The following is a 13,976-nucleotide window of genomic DNA, read 5'->3' as shown; positions in this document are numbered from 1 at the left end:
CTTGCTTTGATTCTGACGTCTGTGCGGCAAGAGTGAATCCACATGGAAACAAGTAGCTGTTTTAATGCTAATGATTTTCAGAATAGCCTAACACGGTCTGAATTGGACAAAAAGCAATAGAACAGAGGAGGGTAACACTTCACCGTCTTCTTACGACTGTGTAATGAGCAGCTTACTGTTGACCTCTTCTTGTACCGTGTAAATGTCGTTGCTTGTTATACTGTACTAAGAATGATTGCACAGTAATAAGAACACAACAGGTTAACATAGGGACTCAATACACATGGACACTAAGTTATCCAGTTAGGCCTAAGTAGCATATCTACTGAATGTGCAGACAGACACATTGTCAAGTGTTGTGACAGGGTACGGATGCCTGGCAAAAGTTTAGCTGTATGTGTCCGGAAACATAGCAATTAAAAACCTCTAGTTCACAGCACAAGAGCAGACTTTGTCTAGCCAAAGCTAATGGCTTCATCTTTGCACAGGAATCAGTATCTGACTAGCCTCTTCCTCTTAATGAGGGAAGAACACATATAAGGTGACCTGTGTCACCCCATACTCATTATAAAATGACTGAATGCTGCAGTTCGTTTGTGTTCTTCTTCTTCTACCTGGTATAATGAAGGCCTCGGCGACTGCTGCCTGGTAAAAATTGTTCCCTTCCCTCTTTCCCTCGAGAGACTTGAATTATTGCTTCAGACACACGCTGCTATTGGACGCACATTAAACGTGTTAGCTGTTACACAATCCCTCATTTGGCAAGTGTTATGTTGGTTTTAGCCAGCCACAGACTATGTTCTGTTTTTAGAATGTGATCATTTGTACTGTACAGACGTGTACAGACTTGAGGTGAGATAACAGCAAATGGATGAAGACGAGCGCTAATGAGATGCTGGCTGCAAACAAACAGCCTCAACACTCATATTGATCTTGAAAAACCAGATGGGATACAAACACATGTCAAATTGGTCGGGAAATTGCTGAGTGAGTGTTTGAAGTTGTTCACAGTAGCTGAATACACTTGACGAAAGTGGGGAAAAGTGCAGTGTATTTCTATGTATCTGTTAATATACCGTAACAGTCTGCGCCAGTCTGTTTGAACACACCTACTCATTCAAAGGTTTTTCAATAGTTTTGCTATTTTCTACATTGTAGAATAATAATGAAGACAGAACAACTAGGAAATAACAAATATGGAATCATGTAGTAACCAAAAAATGTGTTAAACAAATCAAAATATAAGTAGTAGCCACCCTTTGCCTTGATGACAGGTTTGCACGAGAAACATGAACGATGGACATTAGACCGGTGGAAATCTGTCCTTTGGTCTGATCAGTCCAAATGTGAGAATGTGGCTCCCACTTATTCTAAAATATATATATTTTTTTACTGAAATATTACATTTACGTAAGTGATCAGACCCTTTACTCAGTACTTTGTAGATGCACCTTTGGCAGTGATTACAGCCTAAATTGTTATTGGGTATGACGCTACAAGCTTGGCACACCTGTATTTGGGGAGTTTCTCCCATTTTTCTCTTCAGATTCTCTCAAGCTCTGTCAGGTTGGACGAAGAGCGTCGCTGCACAGATATTTTCAGGTCTCTCCAGAGATGTTCAGGTTCAAGTCCGGGTTCTGGCTGTGCCACTCAAGAACATTCAGAGACTTGTCCTGAAGCCACTACTGCGTTGTCTTGGCTGTGTGCTTAGGGTCGTTGTCCTGTTGGAAGGTGATCCTTCGCCCCAGTCTGAGGTCCTGAGCACTCTGGAGCAGATTTTCATCAAGGATCTCTCTGTACATTGCTCTGTTCATCTTTCCCTCAAACCTGACTAGTCTCCCAGTCCCTGCCACTGAAAAACATCCCCACAGTATGATGATGCCACCACCATGCTTCACCGTAGAGTTGGTGCCAGGTTTCCTCCAGACTTGATGCTTGGCATTCAGGCCAAATAGTTCAATCTTGGTTTCATCAAACCAGAGAATCTTTTTTTCTCATGGTCTGAGAGTCTTTAGGTGCCTTTTGGCAAACTTCAAGCGGGCTGTCATGTGCCTTTTACTGAGGAATGGCTTCCATCTGGACACTACCATAAAGGCCTGATTGGCAGAGTGCTGCTGAGATGGCTGTCCTTCTGGAAGGTTCTCCCATTTCCACAGAGGAACTCTGAAGCTCTGTCAGTGACCATCGGGTTCTTGGTCACCTCCCTGACCAAGGCCCTTCTCCCCCATTGCTCCGTTTGGCCAGGCTGCCAGCTCTAGGAAGAGTATTTGTGGTTCTAAACTTCTTCCATTTAAGAATGATGGAAGCTACTGTGTTCTTGGGGAGCTTCAATGCTGCAGAAATGTTTCAGTACACTTCCCCAGATGTATGCCTCGACACAATCCTGTCTCGGAGGTCTATGGACAGTTCCTTTGACCTCATGGCTTGGTTTTTGCTCTGACATGCACTGTCAGCTGTGGGACCTTATATAGACAGGTGTGTGCCTTTCCAAATCATGTCCAATCAATTGAATTTAGGACAGGTGGATTCCAATCAAGTTGTAGAAACATCTCAACGATGATCAATGGAAACAGAATACACCTGAGTTCACTGTCGAGTCTCAATGCAAAGAGTCTGAATACTTATGTAAATAAGGTATTTCTGTTAGTTTTTTGCTAAAAATCATTATGGGGTATTGTGTGTAGATTGATGAGGGAAAAAATGTATTTAATCAATTTTAGTATAAGGCTGTAACGTAACAAAATGTGGAAAGTCAAGGGGTCTGAATACTTTCCGAATGCACTGTAAATAGCGAAATTATCTTTACTCATGTATTTATTCCTTGTGTTACTATTTTTCAATTTGTCTATTGTTTATCTTTTTTGTCTCTGCATTGTTGGGAAGGGCTGTAAAGTAAATATTTTACTGTTAGTGTATACTTGCTGATTACGAAGCGTTTTATGATTACATTTTTCTCTTCCGAACGATTGTATGTGGTCTGGGACCTGCACACAATTTTGGCATTTTGGCTCTCTGTGTGTAGTGGTGTAATGGTGCTTGAGAAGTGGGTATACTATACTATTTCCCAAACGGCCGACATGGCGAAGGAAAGTTGTATGAGAAGCAGTGACATACACTATGAATGACCTAACATTATAAACCCCATATTGGTCTTTCACAGTCAGGCCAACCCAAGCTGTACTGTGCAAGTAGGCTAATTGAAGGTCTACTATTGAAACAGATAAATGAGTCTGTCAACTGAGTCAGAAATTCACAGGTTTCTGATTTCCCCCATTTTTTTTTGTGTTTTTGCTTTCAAAGTCACACTTTTTTAATAGAAAAATAACAGCATTTGATATTGTAAGTCCATAACAATGCTTACACCACATCACAAGACCACTTTTGAGGTCTGGGGAAAAAATCTAAGAAATTTAGATTTTTTTGTGTAGTTACCCTTTAGTTCAAGTGCACAGGCACCTTGCACTGTTGTTTGGATAGTGGTATTTCTGTAGCACATGCAAAACAAAAGACCACTGTATTGATGCAAGTAAGTGTCATGTTTTGTCATTTGATTATCATGTCTTGTCCCTGTGCTTCCCTTCCATTTGTCTCCCTCTGCTGGTCTTAGTAGGTTCTTTCCCTCTTTCTATCCCTCTCTCTTCCCCTCCCTCTCTTCCTCTCTCGCTCTCTCTCTATCGTTCCGTTCCTGCTCCCAGCTGTTCCTCATTCTCCTAACTACCTCATTTAATCTTTCACACCTGTCCCCTATTTTGCCCTCTGATTAGAGTTCCTATTTCTCCCTCTGTTTTCCGCTTCTGTCCTTGTCGGATCTTTGTTTGATGTTTGCTGTTCTGTGTCCTGGTTCCGCCCTGTCGTGGTTTTGCCTTCATCAGATGCTGCGTGTGAGCAGGTGTCATCTAAGATATATCCTGGAGTACCGTTTTGTTTAAGACTGGAATAAAGACTCTGTTTTTGTTAAGTCGCTTTTGGGTCCTCATTCATCAGCATAACAGAAAGATCCGACCACAATGGACCCAGCGACTACGGATTCTCGCAACACTGCCATCAAGATCCAGGGAGCAATGCTCGGCAGACACGAGCAGGAATTGTCTGCTGCTCGTCATGCCGTTGAGACCCTGGCCGCTCAGGTTTCCAACCTCTCAGGACAGTTTCAGAGTCTTCGTCTCGTGCCACCTGTTACTTCCTGGTCTTCCGAGTCTTCGGAACCTAGGGTTAATAACCCACCATGTTACTCTGGGCAACCCACTGAGTGCCGCTCCTTTCTCACCCAGTGTGATATTGTGTTTTCTCTCCAGCCCAACACATACTCACGAGAGAGAGCTCGGATCGCCTACGTCATATCACTCCTTACTGGTCGGGCTCGGGAGTGGGGCACAGCTATCTGGGAGGCAAGGGCTGAGTGTACTAACGATTATCAGAGCTTTAAAGAGGAGATGATACGGGTTTTTGATCGTTCAGTTTTTGGGAAGGAGGCTTCCAGGGTCCTGGCTTCCCTATGTCAAGGTGATCGATCCATAACGGATTACTCTATAGAGTTTCGCACTCTTGCTGCATCCAGTGACTGGAACGAGCCGGCGTTGCTCGCTCGTTTTCTGGAGGGACTTCACGCTGAGGTTAAGGATGAGATTCTCTCCCGGGAGGTTCCTTCCAGCGTGGACTCTTTGATTGCACTCGCCATCCGCATAGAACGACGGGTAGATCTTCGTCACCGAGCTCGTGGAAGAGAGCTCGCGTTAACGGTGTTTCCCCTCTCCGCATCTCAACCATCTTCTCCCATCAGCTCAGAGACTGAGCCCATGCAGCTGGGAGGTATTCGCATCTCGACTAAGGAGAGGGAACGGAGAATCACCAACCGCCTTTGTCTCTATTGCGGTTCTGCTGGACATTTTGTCATGTCATGTCCAGTAAAAGCCAGAGCTCATCAGTAAGCGGAGGGCTACTGGTGAGCGCTACTACTCAGGTCTCTCCATCAAGATCCTGTACTACCTTGTCGGTCCATCTACGCTGGACCGGTTCGGCTGCTTCCTGCAGTGCCTTGATAGACTCTGGGGCTGAGGGTTGTTTTATGGACGAAGCATGGGCTCGGAAACATGACATTCCTCTCAGACAGTTAGGGAGGCCCACGCCCATGTTCGCCTTAGATGGTAGTTCTCTCCCCAGTATCAGATGTGAGACACTACCTTTAACCCTCACAGTATCTGGTAACCACAGTGAGACCATTTCCTTTTTGATTTTTCGTTCACCTTTTACACCTGTTGTTTTGGGTCATCCCTGGCTAGTATGTCATAATCCTTCTATTAATTGGTCTAGTAATTCTATCCTATCCTGGAGCGTTTCTTGTCATGTGAAGTGTTTAATGTCTGCTATCCCTCCTGTTTCTTGTGTCCCCTCTACTCAGGAGGAACCTGGGGATTTGACAGGAGTGCCGGAGGAATATCATGATCTACGCACGGTCTTCAGTCGGTCCAGAGCCAACTCTCTTCCTCCTCACCGGTCGTATGATTGTTGTATTGATCTCCTTCCGGGGACCACTCCCCCTCGGGGTAGACTATACTCTCTGTCGGCTCCCGAACGTAAGGCTCTCGAGGATTATCTGTCTGTTTCTCTCGACGCCGGTACCGTGGTGCCTTCTTCCTCTCCCGCCGGAGCGGGGTTTTTCTTTGTTAAGAAGAAGGACGGTACTCTGCGCCCCTGCGTGGATTATCGAGGGCTGAATGACATAACGGTTAAGAATCGTTATCCGCTTCCCCTTATGTCGTCAGCCTTCGAGATGCTGCAGGGAGCCAGGTTCTTTACTAAGTTGGATCTTCGTAACGCTTACCATCTCGTACGCATCAGAGAGGGGGACGAGTGGAAAACGGCGTTTAACACTCCGTTAGGGCATTTTGAATACCGGGTTCTGCCGTTCGGTCTCTCTAATGCTCCAGCTGTCTTTCAGGCATTAGTTAATGATGTACTGAGAGACATGCTGAACATCTTTGTTTTCGTTTACCTTGACGATATCCTGATTTTTTCACCGTCACTCGAGATTCATGTTCAGCACGTTCGACGTGTACTCCAGCGCCTTTTAGAGAATTGTCTCTACGTGAAGGCTGAGAAGTGCGCCTTTCATGTCTCCTCTGTCACTTTTCTTGGTTCTGTTATTTCCGCTGAAGGCATTCAGATGGATCCCGCTAAGGTCCAGGCTGTCAGCGATTGGCCCGTTCCTAAGTCACGTGTCGAGTTGCAGCGTTTTCTCGGTTTCGCTAATTTCTATCGGCGTTTCATTCGTAATTTCGGTCAAGTGGCTGCCCCTCTCACAGCTCTGACTTCTGTCAAGACTTGCTTTAAGTGGTCCGGTTCCGCCCAGGGAGCTTTTGATCTCCTCAAGAAGCGTTTTACATCCGCTCCTATCCTTGTTACTCCTGACGTCACTAAACAATTTATTGTCGAGGTTGACGCTTCAGAGGTGGGCGTGGGAGCCATTCTGTCCCAGCGCTTCCAGTCTGACGATAAGGTTCATCCTTGCGCTTACTTTTCTCATCGCCTGTCGCCATCGGAACGCAACTATGATGTGGGTAACCGCGAACTGCTCGCTATCCGCTTAGCCATAGGCGAATGGCGACAGTGGTTGGAGGGGGCGACCGTTCCTTTTGTCGTTTGGACTGACCATAAGAACCTTGAGTACATCCGTTCTGCCAAACGACTTAATGCACGTCAAGCTCGTTGGGCGTTGTTTTTTGCTCGTTTCGAGTTCGTGATTTCCTATCGCCCGGGAAATAGGAACACCAAGCCTGATGCCTTATCCCGTCTCTTTAGTTCTTCTGTGGTTTCTACCGACCCCGAGGGGATTCTCCCTGAAGGGCGTGTTGTCGGGTTGACTGTCTGGGGAATTGAGAGACAGGTAAAGCAAGCGCTCACTCACACTGCGTCGCCGCGCGCTTGTCCTAGTAACCTTCTGTTTGTTCCTGTCTCTACTCGTCTGGCTGTTCTTCAGTGGGCTCATTCTGCCAAGTTAGCTGGCCACCCCGGTGTTCGGGGTACGCTTGCTTCTATTCGCCAGCGGTTTTGGTGGCCTACTCAGGAGCGGGACACGCGCCGTTTCGTGGCTGTTTGTTCGGACTGCGCGCAGACTAAGTCAGGTAACTCTCCTCCTGCCGGTCGTCTCAGACCGCTTCCCATTCCTTCTCGACCATGGTCTCACATCGCCTTAGACTTTATTACCGGTCTGCCTTCGTCTGCGGGGAAGACTGTGATTCTTACGGTTATCGATAGGTTCTCTAAGGCGGCACATTTCATTCCCCTCGCTAAGCTTCCTTCCGCTAAGGAGACGGCACAAATCATCATTGAGAATGTGTTCAGAATTCATGGCCTCCCGTTAGACGCCGTTTCAGACAGAGGTCCGCAATTCACGTCACAGTTTTGGAGGGAGTTCTGTCGTTTGATCGGTGCTTCCGTCAGTCTCTCTTCCGGGTTTCATCCCCAGTCTAACGGTCAAGCAGAAAGGGCCAATCAGTCGATTGGTCGCATTTTACGCAGCCTTTCGTTTCGAAACCCTGCGTCTTGGGCAGAACAGCTCCCCTGGGCTGAGTACGCTCACAACTCGCTTCCTTCGTCTGCTACCGGGCTATCTCCGTTTCAGAGTAGTCTTGGTTACCAGCCTCCTCTGTTCTCGTCCCAGCTCGCCGAGTCCAGCGTTCCCTCCGCTCAGGCTTTTGTCCAACGTTGTGAGCGCACTTGGAGGAGGGTCAGGTCTGCACTTTGCCGTTACAGGGCGCAGACTGTGAGAGCCGCCAATAAACGTAGGATTAAGAGTCCTAGGTATTGTCGCGGTCAGAGAGTGTGGCTTTCCACTCGTAACCTTCCCCTTACGACAGCTTCTCGCAAGTTGACTCCGCGGTTCATTGGTCCGTTCCGTGTCTCTCAGGTCGTCAATCCTGTCGCTGTGCGACTGCTTCTTCCGCGACATCTTCGTCGCGTCCACCCTGTCTTCCATGTCTCTTGTGTCAAGCCTTTTCTTCGCGCTCCCGTTCGTCTTCCCTCCCCCCCTCCCGTCCTTGTCGAGGGCGCACCTATTTACAAGGTACGGAAGATCATGGACATGCGTTCTCGGGGACGTGGTCACCAGTACTTAGTGGATTGGGAGGGTTACGGTCCTGAGGAGAGGAGTTGGGTTCCATCTCGGGACGTTCTGGACCGTTCGTTGATTGATGATTTCCTCCGTTGCCGCCAGGGTTCCTCCTCGAGTGCGCCAGGAGGCGCTCGGTGAGTGGGGGGGTACTGTCATGTTTTGTCATTTGATTATCATGTCTTGTCCCTGTGCTTCCCTTCCATTTGTCTCCCTCTGCTGGTCTTAGTAGGTTCTTTCCCTCTTTCTATCCCTCTCTCTTCCCCTCCCTCTCTTCCTCTCTCGCTCTCTCTCTATCGTTCCGTTCCTGCTCCCAGCTGTTCCTCATTCTCCTAACTACCTCATTTAATCTTTCACACCTGTCCCCTATTTTGCCCTCTGATTAGAGTTCCTATTTCTCCCTCTGTTTTCCGCTTCTGTCCTTGTCGGATCTTTGTTTGATGTTTGCTGTTCTGTGTCCTGGTTCCGCCCTGTCGTGGTTTTGCCTTCATCAGATGCTGCGTGTGAGCAGGTGTCATCTAAGATATATCCTGGAGTACCGTTTTGTTTAAGACTGGAATAAAGACTCTGTTTTTGTTAAGTCGCTTTTGGGTCCTCATTCATCAGCATAACAGTAAGCATGACATCATTCTGCCAGGTAAGCATAGGCTACTTTGTAACTAGCTAACATTTCATTGAGAAGGTTATTGGGAAAGCCTTTCCGTCTACCAGAGTATGGTTAGGCCCATCATTAGCGTCGCTATATTTCTCCTGTTACTTAATTGTTTGAAACCTGGACATTTTACTTCATATCAGGAGGCATGTCTTACCTCGCTTCAAAGTACCCTATAGCCAAAAATCCCACCATAGAAACGTGGAGGCAGTTATTCTATATTGACTTCTTCATATGCTTTCTCCTGTTCTAAGTTTTCGTTCTTTCATTGTCTAGCAGCCAAAGGCATAATCCTAGTTATATTGGCAACCCATGATAGTTGTTGCATCTTTAGATCTCCTCTCTTTCTACATTTCAAACAGATATTTCCATCTCTGTCCATGAAACCAGTCACATGTGCGCTGCTGTCACGTTCCTGACCTATTTCTGTTAGTTTGTTATATGTGTTAGTTGGTCAGGACGTGAGTTTGGGTGGGCATTCTATGTTTTCTGTTTCTATGTTGGTTTATGGGTTGCCTGGTATGGCTCTTAATTAGAGGCAGGTGTTTGGCGTTCCTCTAATTAAGAGTCATATTTAGGTAGGTGTTTTCACAGTGTTCGTGGTGGGTGATTGTCTCCTGTGTTTGTGTATGTCTTTAAGCCACACGGGACTGGTTTCGGTTTGTTTGTTCAGTGTCATTTATGTGTAGGCTTTTTTCCCTGTTCGTGCGTTCTCGTGTGTTATGTGAGTTCGTTCAGATCTGTCTACACCGTTTATTTGTTTTGTTAGTGTATTAGTCGAGTTCGTGTTTTTCGTTAATAAATCATGTCTACAAACTCAGCTGCATTTTGGTTCGATCCCTGCTCCTCCTCTTCTGATGAAGAGGAGGAGGAAAGCCGTTACAGAATCACCCACCAATCCAGAACCAAGCGGCGTGAAGTCAAGCAGGATTATACACAGGAATCATGGACTTGGGAGGAAATATTGGACGGGAGAGGTCCATTGGCACAGCCGGGAGAATATCGCAGTCCCAAAGCTGAGCTGGAGGCAGCGAAAGCAGAGAGGCGGTGGTATGAGGAGGCAGCAAGGAGACGTGGCTGGAAGCCCGAGAGGAGACCCCAAAAATTTCTTGGGGGGGGGGGGGATAAGAGGTAGTGGACCAAGGGCAGGTAGGAGACCTGCGCCTACTTCCCAGGCTTACCGTGGACAGCGGGAGTACGGGCAGGCGCCGTGGTACGCAGTAGAGCGCACGGTGTCTCCTGTAGGAGTGCATAGCCCAGTGCGGGTTATTCCACCTCCCCGCACTGGTAGGGCTAGATTGGGCATTGAGCCAGGTGTCATGAGGCCGGCTCAATGCGTCTGGTCTCCAGTGCGTCTCCTCGGGCCGGCTTACATGGCACCAGCCTTACGCATGGTGTTCCCGGTTCGCCTACATAGCCCGGTGCGGGTTATTCCAACTCCCCGCACTGGTCGGGCGACGGGGAACATTCAACCAGGTAAGGTTGGGCAGGCTCGGTGCTCAAGGGAGCCAGTACACCTTCACGGTCAGGTATTTCCGGCACTACCTCCCCGCCCCAGCCCAGTACCACCAGTGCCTACACCACGCACCAGGCTTCCAGTGCGTTTTCAGAGCCCTGTGCCTCCTCCACGCACTCTCCCTATGGTGCGTGTCTCCAGCCTAGTGCCTCCAGTTCCGGCACCGCGCACTAAGCCACATGTGCGTCTCCTAAGTCCTGTGCACACTGTTGTTTCTCCCCTTACTCGTCCTGATGTGCGTGCACTCAGCCCGGTGCCACCAGTGCCGGTACCACCTACCAGGAATATAGCACGCTTTGAGAGTCCAGTGTGCCCTGTCCCTGCTCCCCGCACTAGGCTTGAAGTGCGTGTCCTCAGTCAGGTGCCTCCAGTTACGGCACCACGCACCAAGCCTACAGTGCGTCTCAGCCGGCCAGAGTCTGCCGTCTGCCCAACGGCGCATGAACTGCCTGTCTGCCATGAGCCTGCAAAGCTGCCCGTCTGCCATGAGCCTACAGAGCCTTCCGCCAGACAGGAGCAGCCAGAGCCTTCCGCCAGACAGGTGCAGTCTGAGCCATCCGTCTCCGCAGCGCCATCTGAGCCATCCGTCTCCCCAGCGCCGTCTGAGCCATCCGTCTCCGCAGCGCCGTCTGAGCCATCCGTCTCCCCAGCGCCGTCTGAGCCATCCGTCTGTCCTGAGCCATTAGAGCCGCCCATCTGTCCCGAGCCGTCAGAGCCGATAGTCAGTCAGGAGCCGCTAGAGCCAGTTATCAGTCAGGATCTGCCAGAGCCGCCAACCAGACAGGATCTGCCAGAGCCGCCAACCAGACAGGATCTGCCAGAGCCGCAAACCAGACAGGATCTGCCAGAACCGCAAACCAGACAGGATCTGCCAGAGCCGCCAACCAGACAGGATCTGCCAGAGCCGCCAACCAGACAGGATCTGCCAGAGCCGCCAACCAGACAGGATCTGCCAGAGCCGCCAACCAGACAGGATCTGCCAGAGCCGTCAGTGAGCCATGAGCGTCCAGAGCCTTCAGCCAGCCATGAGCGTCCAGAGCCGTCAGCGAGCCATGAGCGTCCAGAGCCGTCAGCGAGCCATGAGCGTCGAGAGCCGTCAGCCAGCCATGAGCGTCGAGAGCCGTCAGCCAGCCATGAGCGTCGAGAGCCGTCAGGCAGCCATGAGTGTCCAGAGCCGTTAGCCAGTCATGAGCTGTCCCTTAGCCCGGAGCGGCTATTTACCCAGAACTGCCCCTCAGTCCAGAGCTGTCTCTCTGTCCGGAGCTGCCTTTCAGTCCGGAGTTGCCCCTCTATCCTGATCTACCTCTCTATCCTGAGCTACCTCTCTATCGTGATCTATCCCTCTGTCTTGATCTATCCCTCTGTCCCGGTGCTGCCCCTGTTGTTGATGTTACCAAAAGGATTTTGTGGGGGTAAGATGAGGGTGGACATTCATAGGGGGAGATGGAAGCTGGGATTGACTATGGTGGGGTGGGGACCTCGCCCGGAGCCTGAGCCACCACCGTGGTCAGATGCCCACCCAGACCCTCCCCTAGACTTTGTGCTGGTGCGCCCGGAGTTCGCACCTTATGGGGGGGGTTATGTCACGTTCCTGACCTATTTCTGTTAGTTTGTTATATGTGTTAGTTGGTCAGGACGTGAGTTTGGGTGGGCATTCTATGTTTTCTGTTTCTATGTTGGTTTATGGGTTGCCTGGTATGGCTCTTAATTAGAGGCAGGTGTTTGGCGTTCCTCTAATTAAGAGTCATATTTAGGTAGGTGTTTTCACAGTGTTCGTGGTGGGTGATTGTCTCCTGTGTTTGTGTATGTCATTACGCCACACGGGACTGGTTTCGGTTTGTTTGTTCAGTGTCATTTATGTGTAGGCTTTTTTCCCTGTTCGTGCGTTCTCGTGTGTTATGTGAGTCCGTCGTTCAGATCTGTCTACACCGTTTATTTGTTTTGTTAGTGTATTAGTCGAGTTCGTGTTTTTCGTTAATAAATCATGTCTACAAACTCAGCTGCATTTTGGTTCGATCCCTGCTCCTCCTCTTCTGATGAAGCCGTTACAGCTGCGCATTTTAGAAAGGTGTTTTCCATTCATTGCGTTTTGGAACATTCGATCATAGATCTACCACCGTGTGCCTAAAATGTGACAAAATAATAGTTTGTCAACATTTTAAGCTAAACATTCTGATCTGTTCCATCAGCTTTATTCATTGATATGGCATATACCTCCACTACTTTGATACACATCGTGGGGATTAAGCCGTGAGTATACACAATGCTCACTGAAAAATAAGTGGGTATAAGGCGTATACCTACATATTCCATGGCATTGTGGAATACTTGTTTCTGTTTTGCTTGAAGGGTATTCTAGAGCGTGCATTATTTCCCTATAAAGCACAGTATTTTTGCATGGTAGAATTCAATGGCCATAGTTCATTCTTGCATGTTCTATGTTTGAGATGCCTTTGAAAGCAAAAGTCGATTTGAAACATAATTGGCATTGTTGAATTCCATTTTCATGATGGAAAACTAGGACAGATGGTTTGGTTAGCTAAACTAGCAAGTCTGTTTGTTTGGTTACCATGAGAACTGCTTTAGCTTTTTTTTTTTTTACATTGGATAAAAGTAGAGACTCAGAGCTATAAAATGGTGTATCATACACAGCATTTTTGAGGAACAATGGGAAAGTCATTCTGCTTTGAAAGTTGATACACTGAGAAAATGGCCTTTGAATGTTTTGTTACCTACTGGAGAGCTCTCCTTTGTCTACACCCATTCAGCATTGTTCACACCGTCTTAAGCCAGCCCCACCCATCTCTTTAAGGATTCACATGAGGTCATGTGCTAAACAGTGAGTAGTATAGTAAAGATTAAGACTAAAAAGTGGTAGTATCCTATAATAAGGAATAAAATCCAGGTAAACAGAAAGTATCCAGATAAAAATATTTCAAAAATATTACATGCTTACCCAGACACACTTGTCTAAATTGATGGGTCATGTGAAATAAATGCTATAACCCCTAGCCACATCCAGTGGTGGAACAAAATACCACTCTACAAAGTACTAAATTGTCATACTTGAGTAAATCATTTCTAATTCTTTGTATTAAACCAGACGGCACAATTTTTTTCTCAATTTTTTATTATTGACGGATAGCCAGGGGCACAATCCAACACTCAGAAATAATTTACAAACGAAGCCTTTGTGTTTAGTGAGTCTGCCAGATCAGATGCTGTCACGCCCTGACCATAGTTTGCTTTGTATGTTTCTATGTTTTGTTTGGTCAGGGTGTGATGTGAGTGGGCATTCTATGTTGTATGTCTAGTTTGTCTGTTTCTATGTGTTTGGCCTGATATGGTTCTCAGAGGCAGGTGTCAGTCGTTGTCTCTGATTGGGAGCCATATTTAGGTAGCCTATTTGTCATTGTGGGTTGTGGGTGATTGTTCCTGTGTCTGTGTTTTACCATACGAGACTGTTTCGTTTTTGTTCGTTCACTTTGTTGTTTTGTTCAGTGTTCAGTTTCCTTTATTAAAATATGAAAACTTACCACGCTGCGCATTGGTCCTCCGATCCTTCCTACTACTCCTCCTCGGAAGAGGAGGAAGACGAGCATTACAGATGCAGTAGGAATGTGTGTGAATTCGACAATTTTCCTGTCAAAATGTAACGAGTACTTTTGGGTGTCTGGGAAAATGGATGGAGTAAAAAGTAC

Source organism: Salvelinus fontinalis, chromosome 23 (genome assembly GCF_029448725.1).
Source record: "Salvelinus fontinalis isolate EN_2023a chromosome 23, ASM2944872v1, whole genome shotgun sequence".
Taxonomy (NCBI): Eukaryota; Metazoa; Chordata; class Actinopteri; order Salmoniformes; family Salmonidae; genus Salvelinus; species Salvelinus fontinalis.
Note: the sequence above shows the minus strand (reverse complement) of the source record.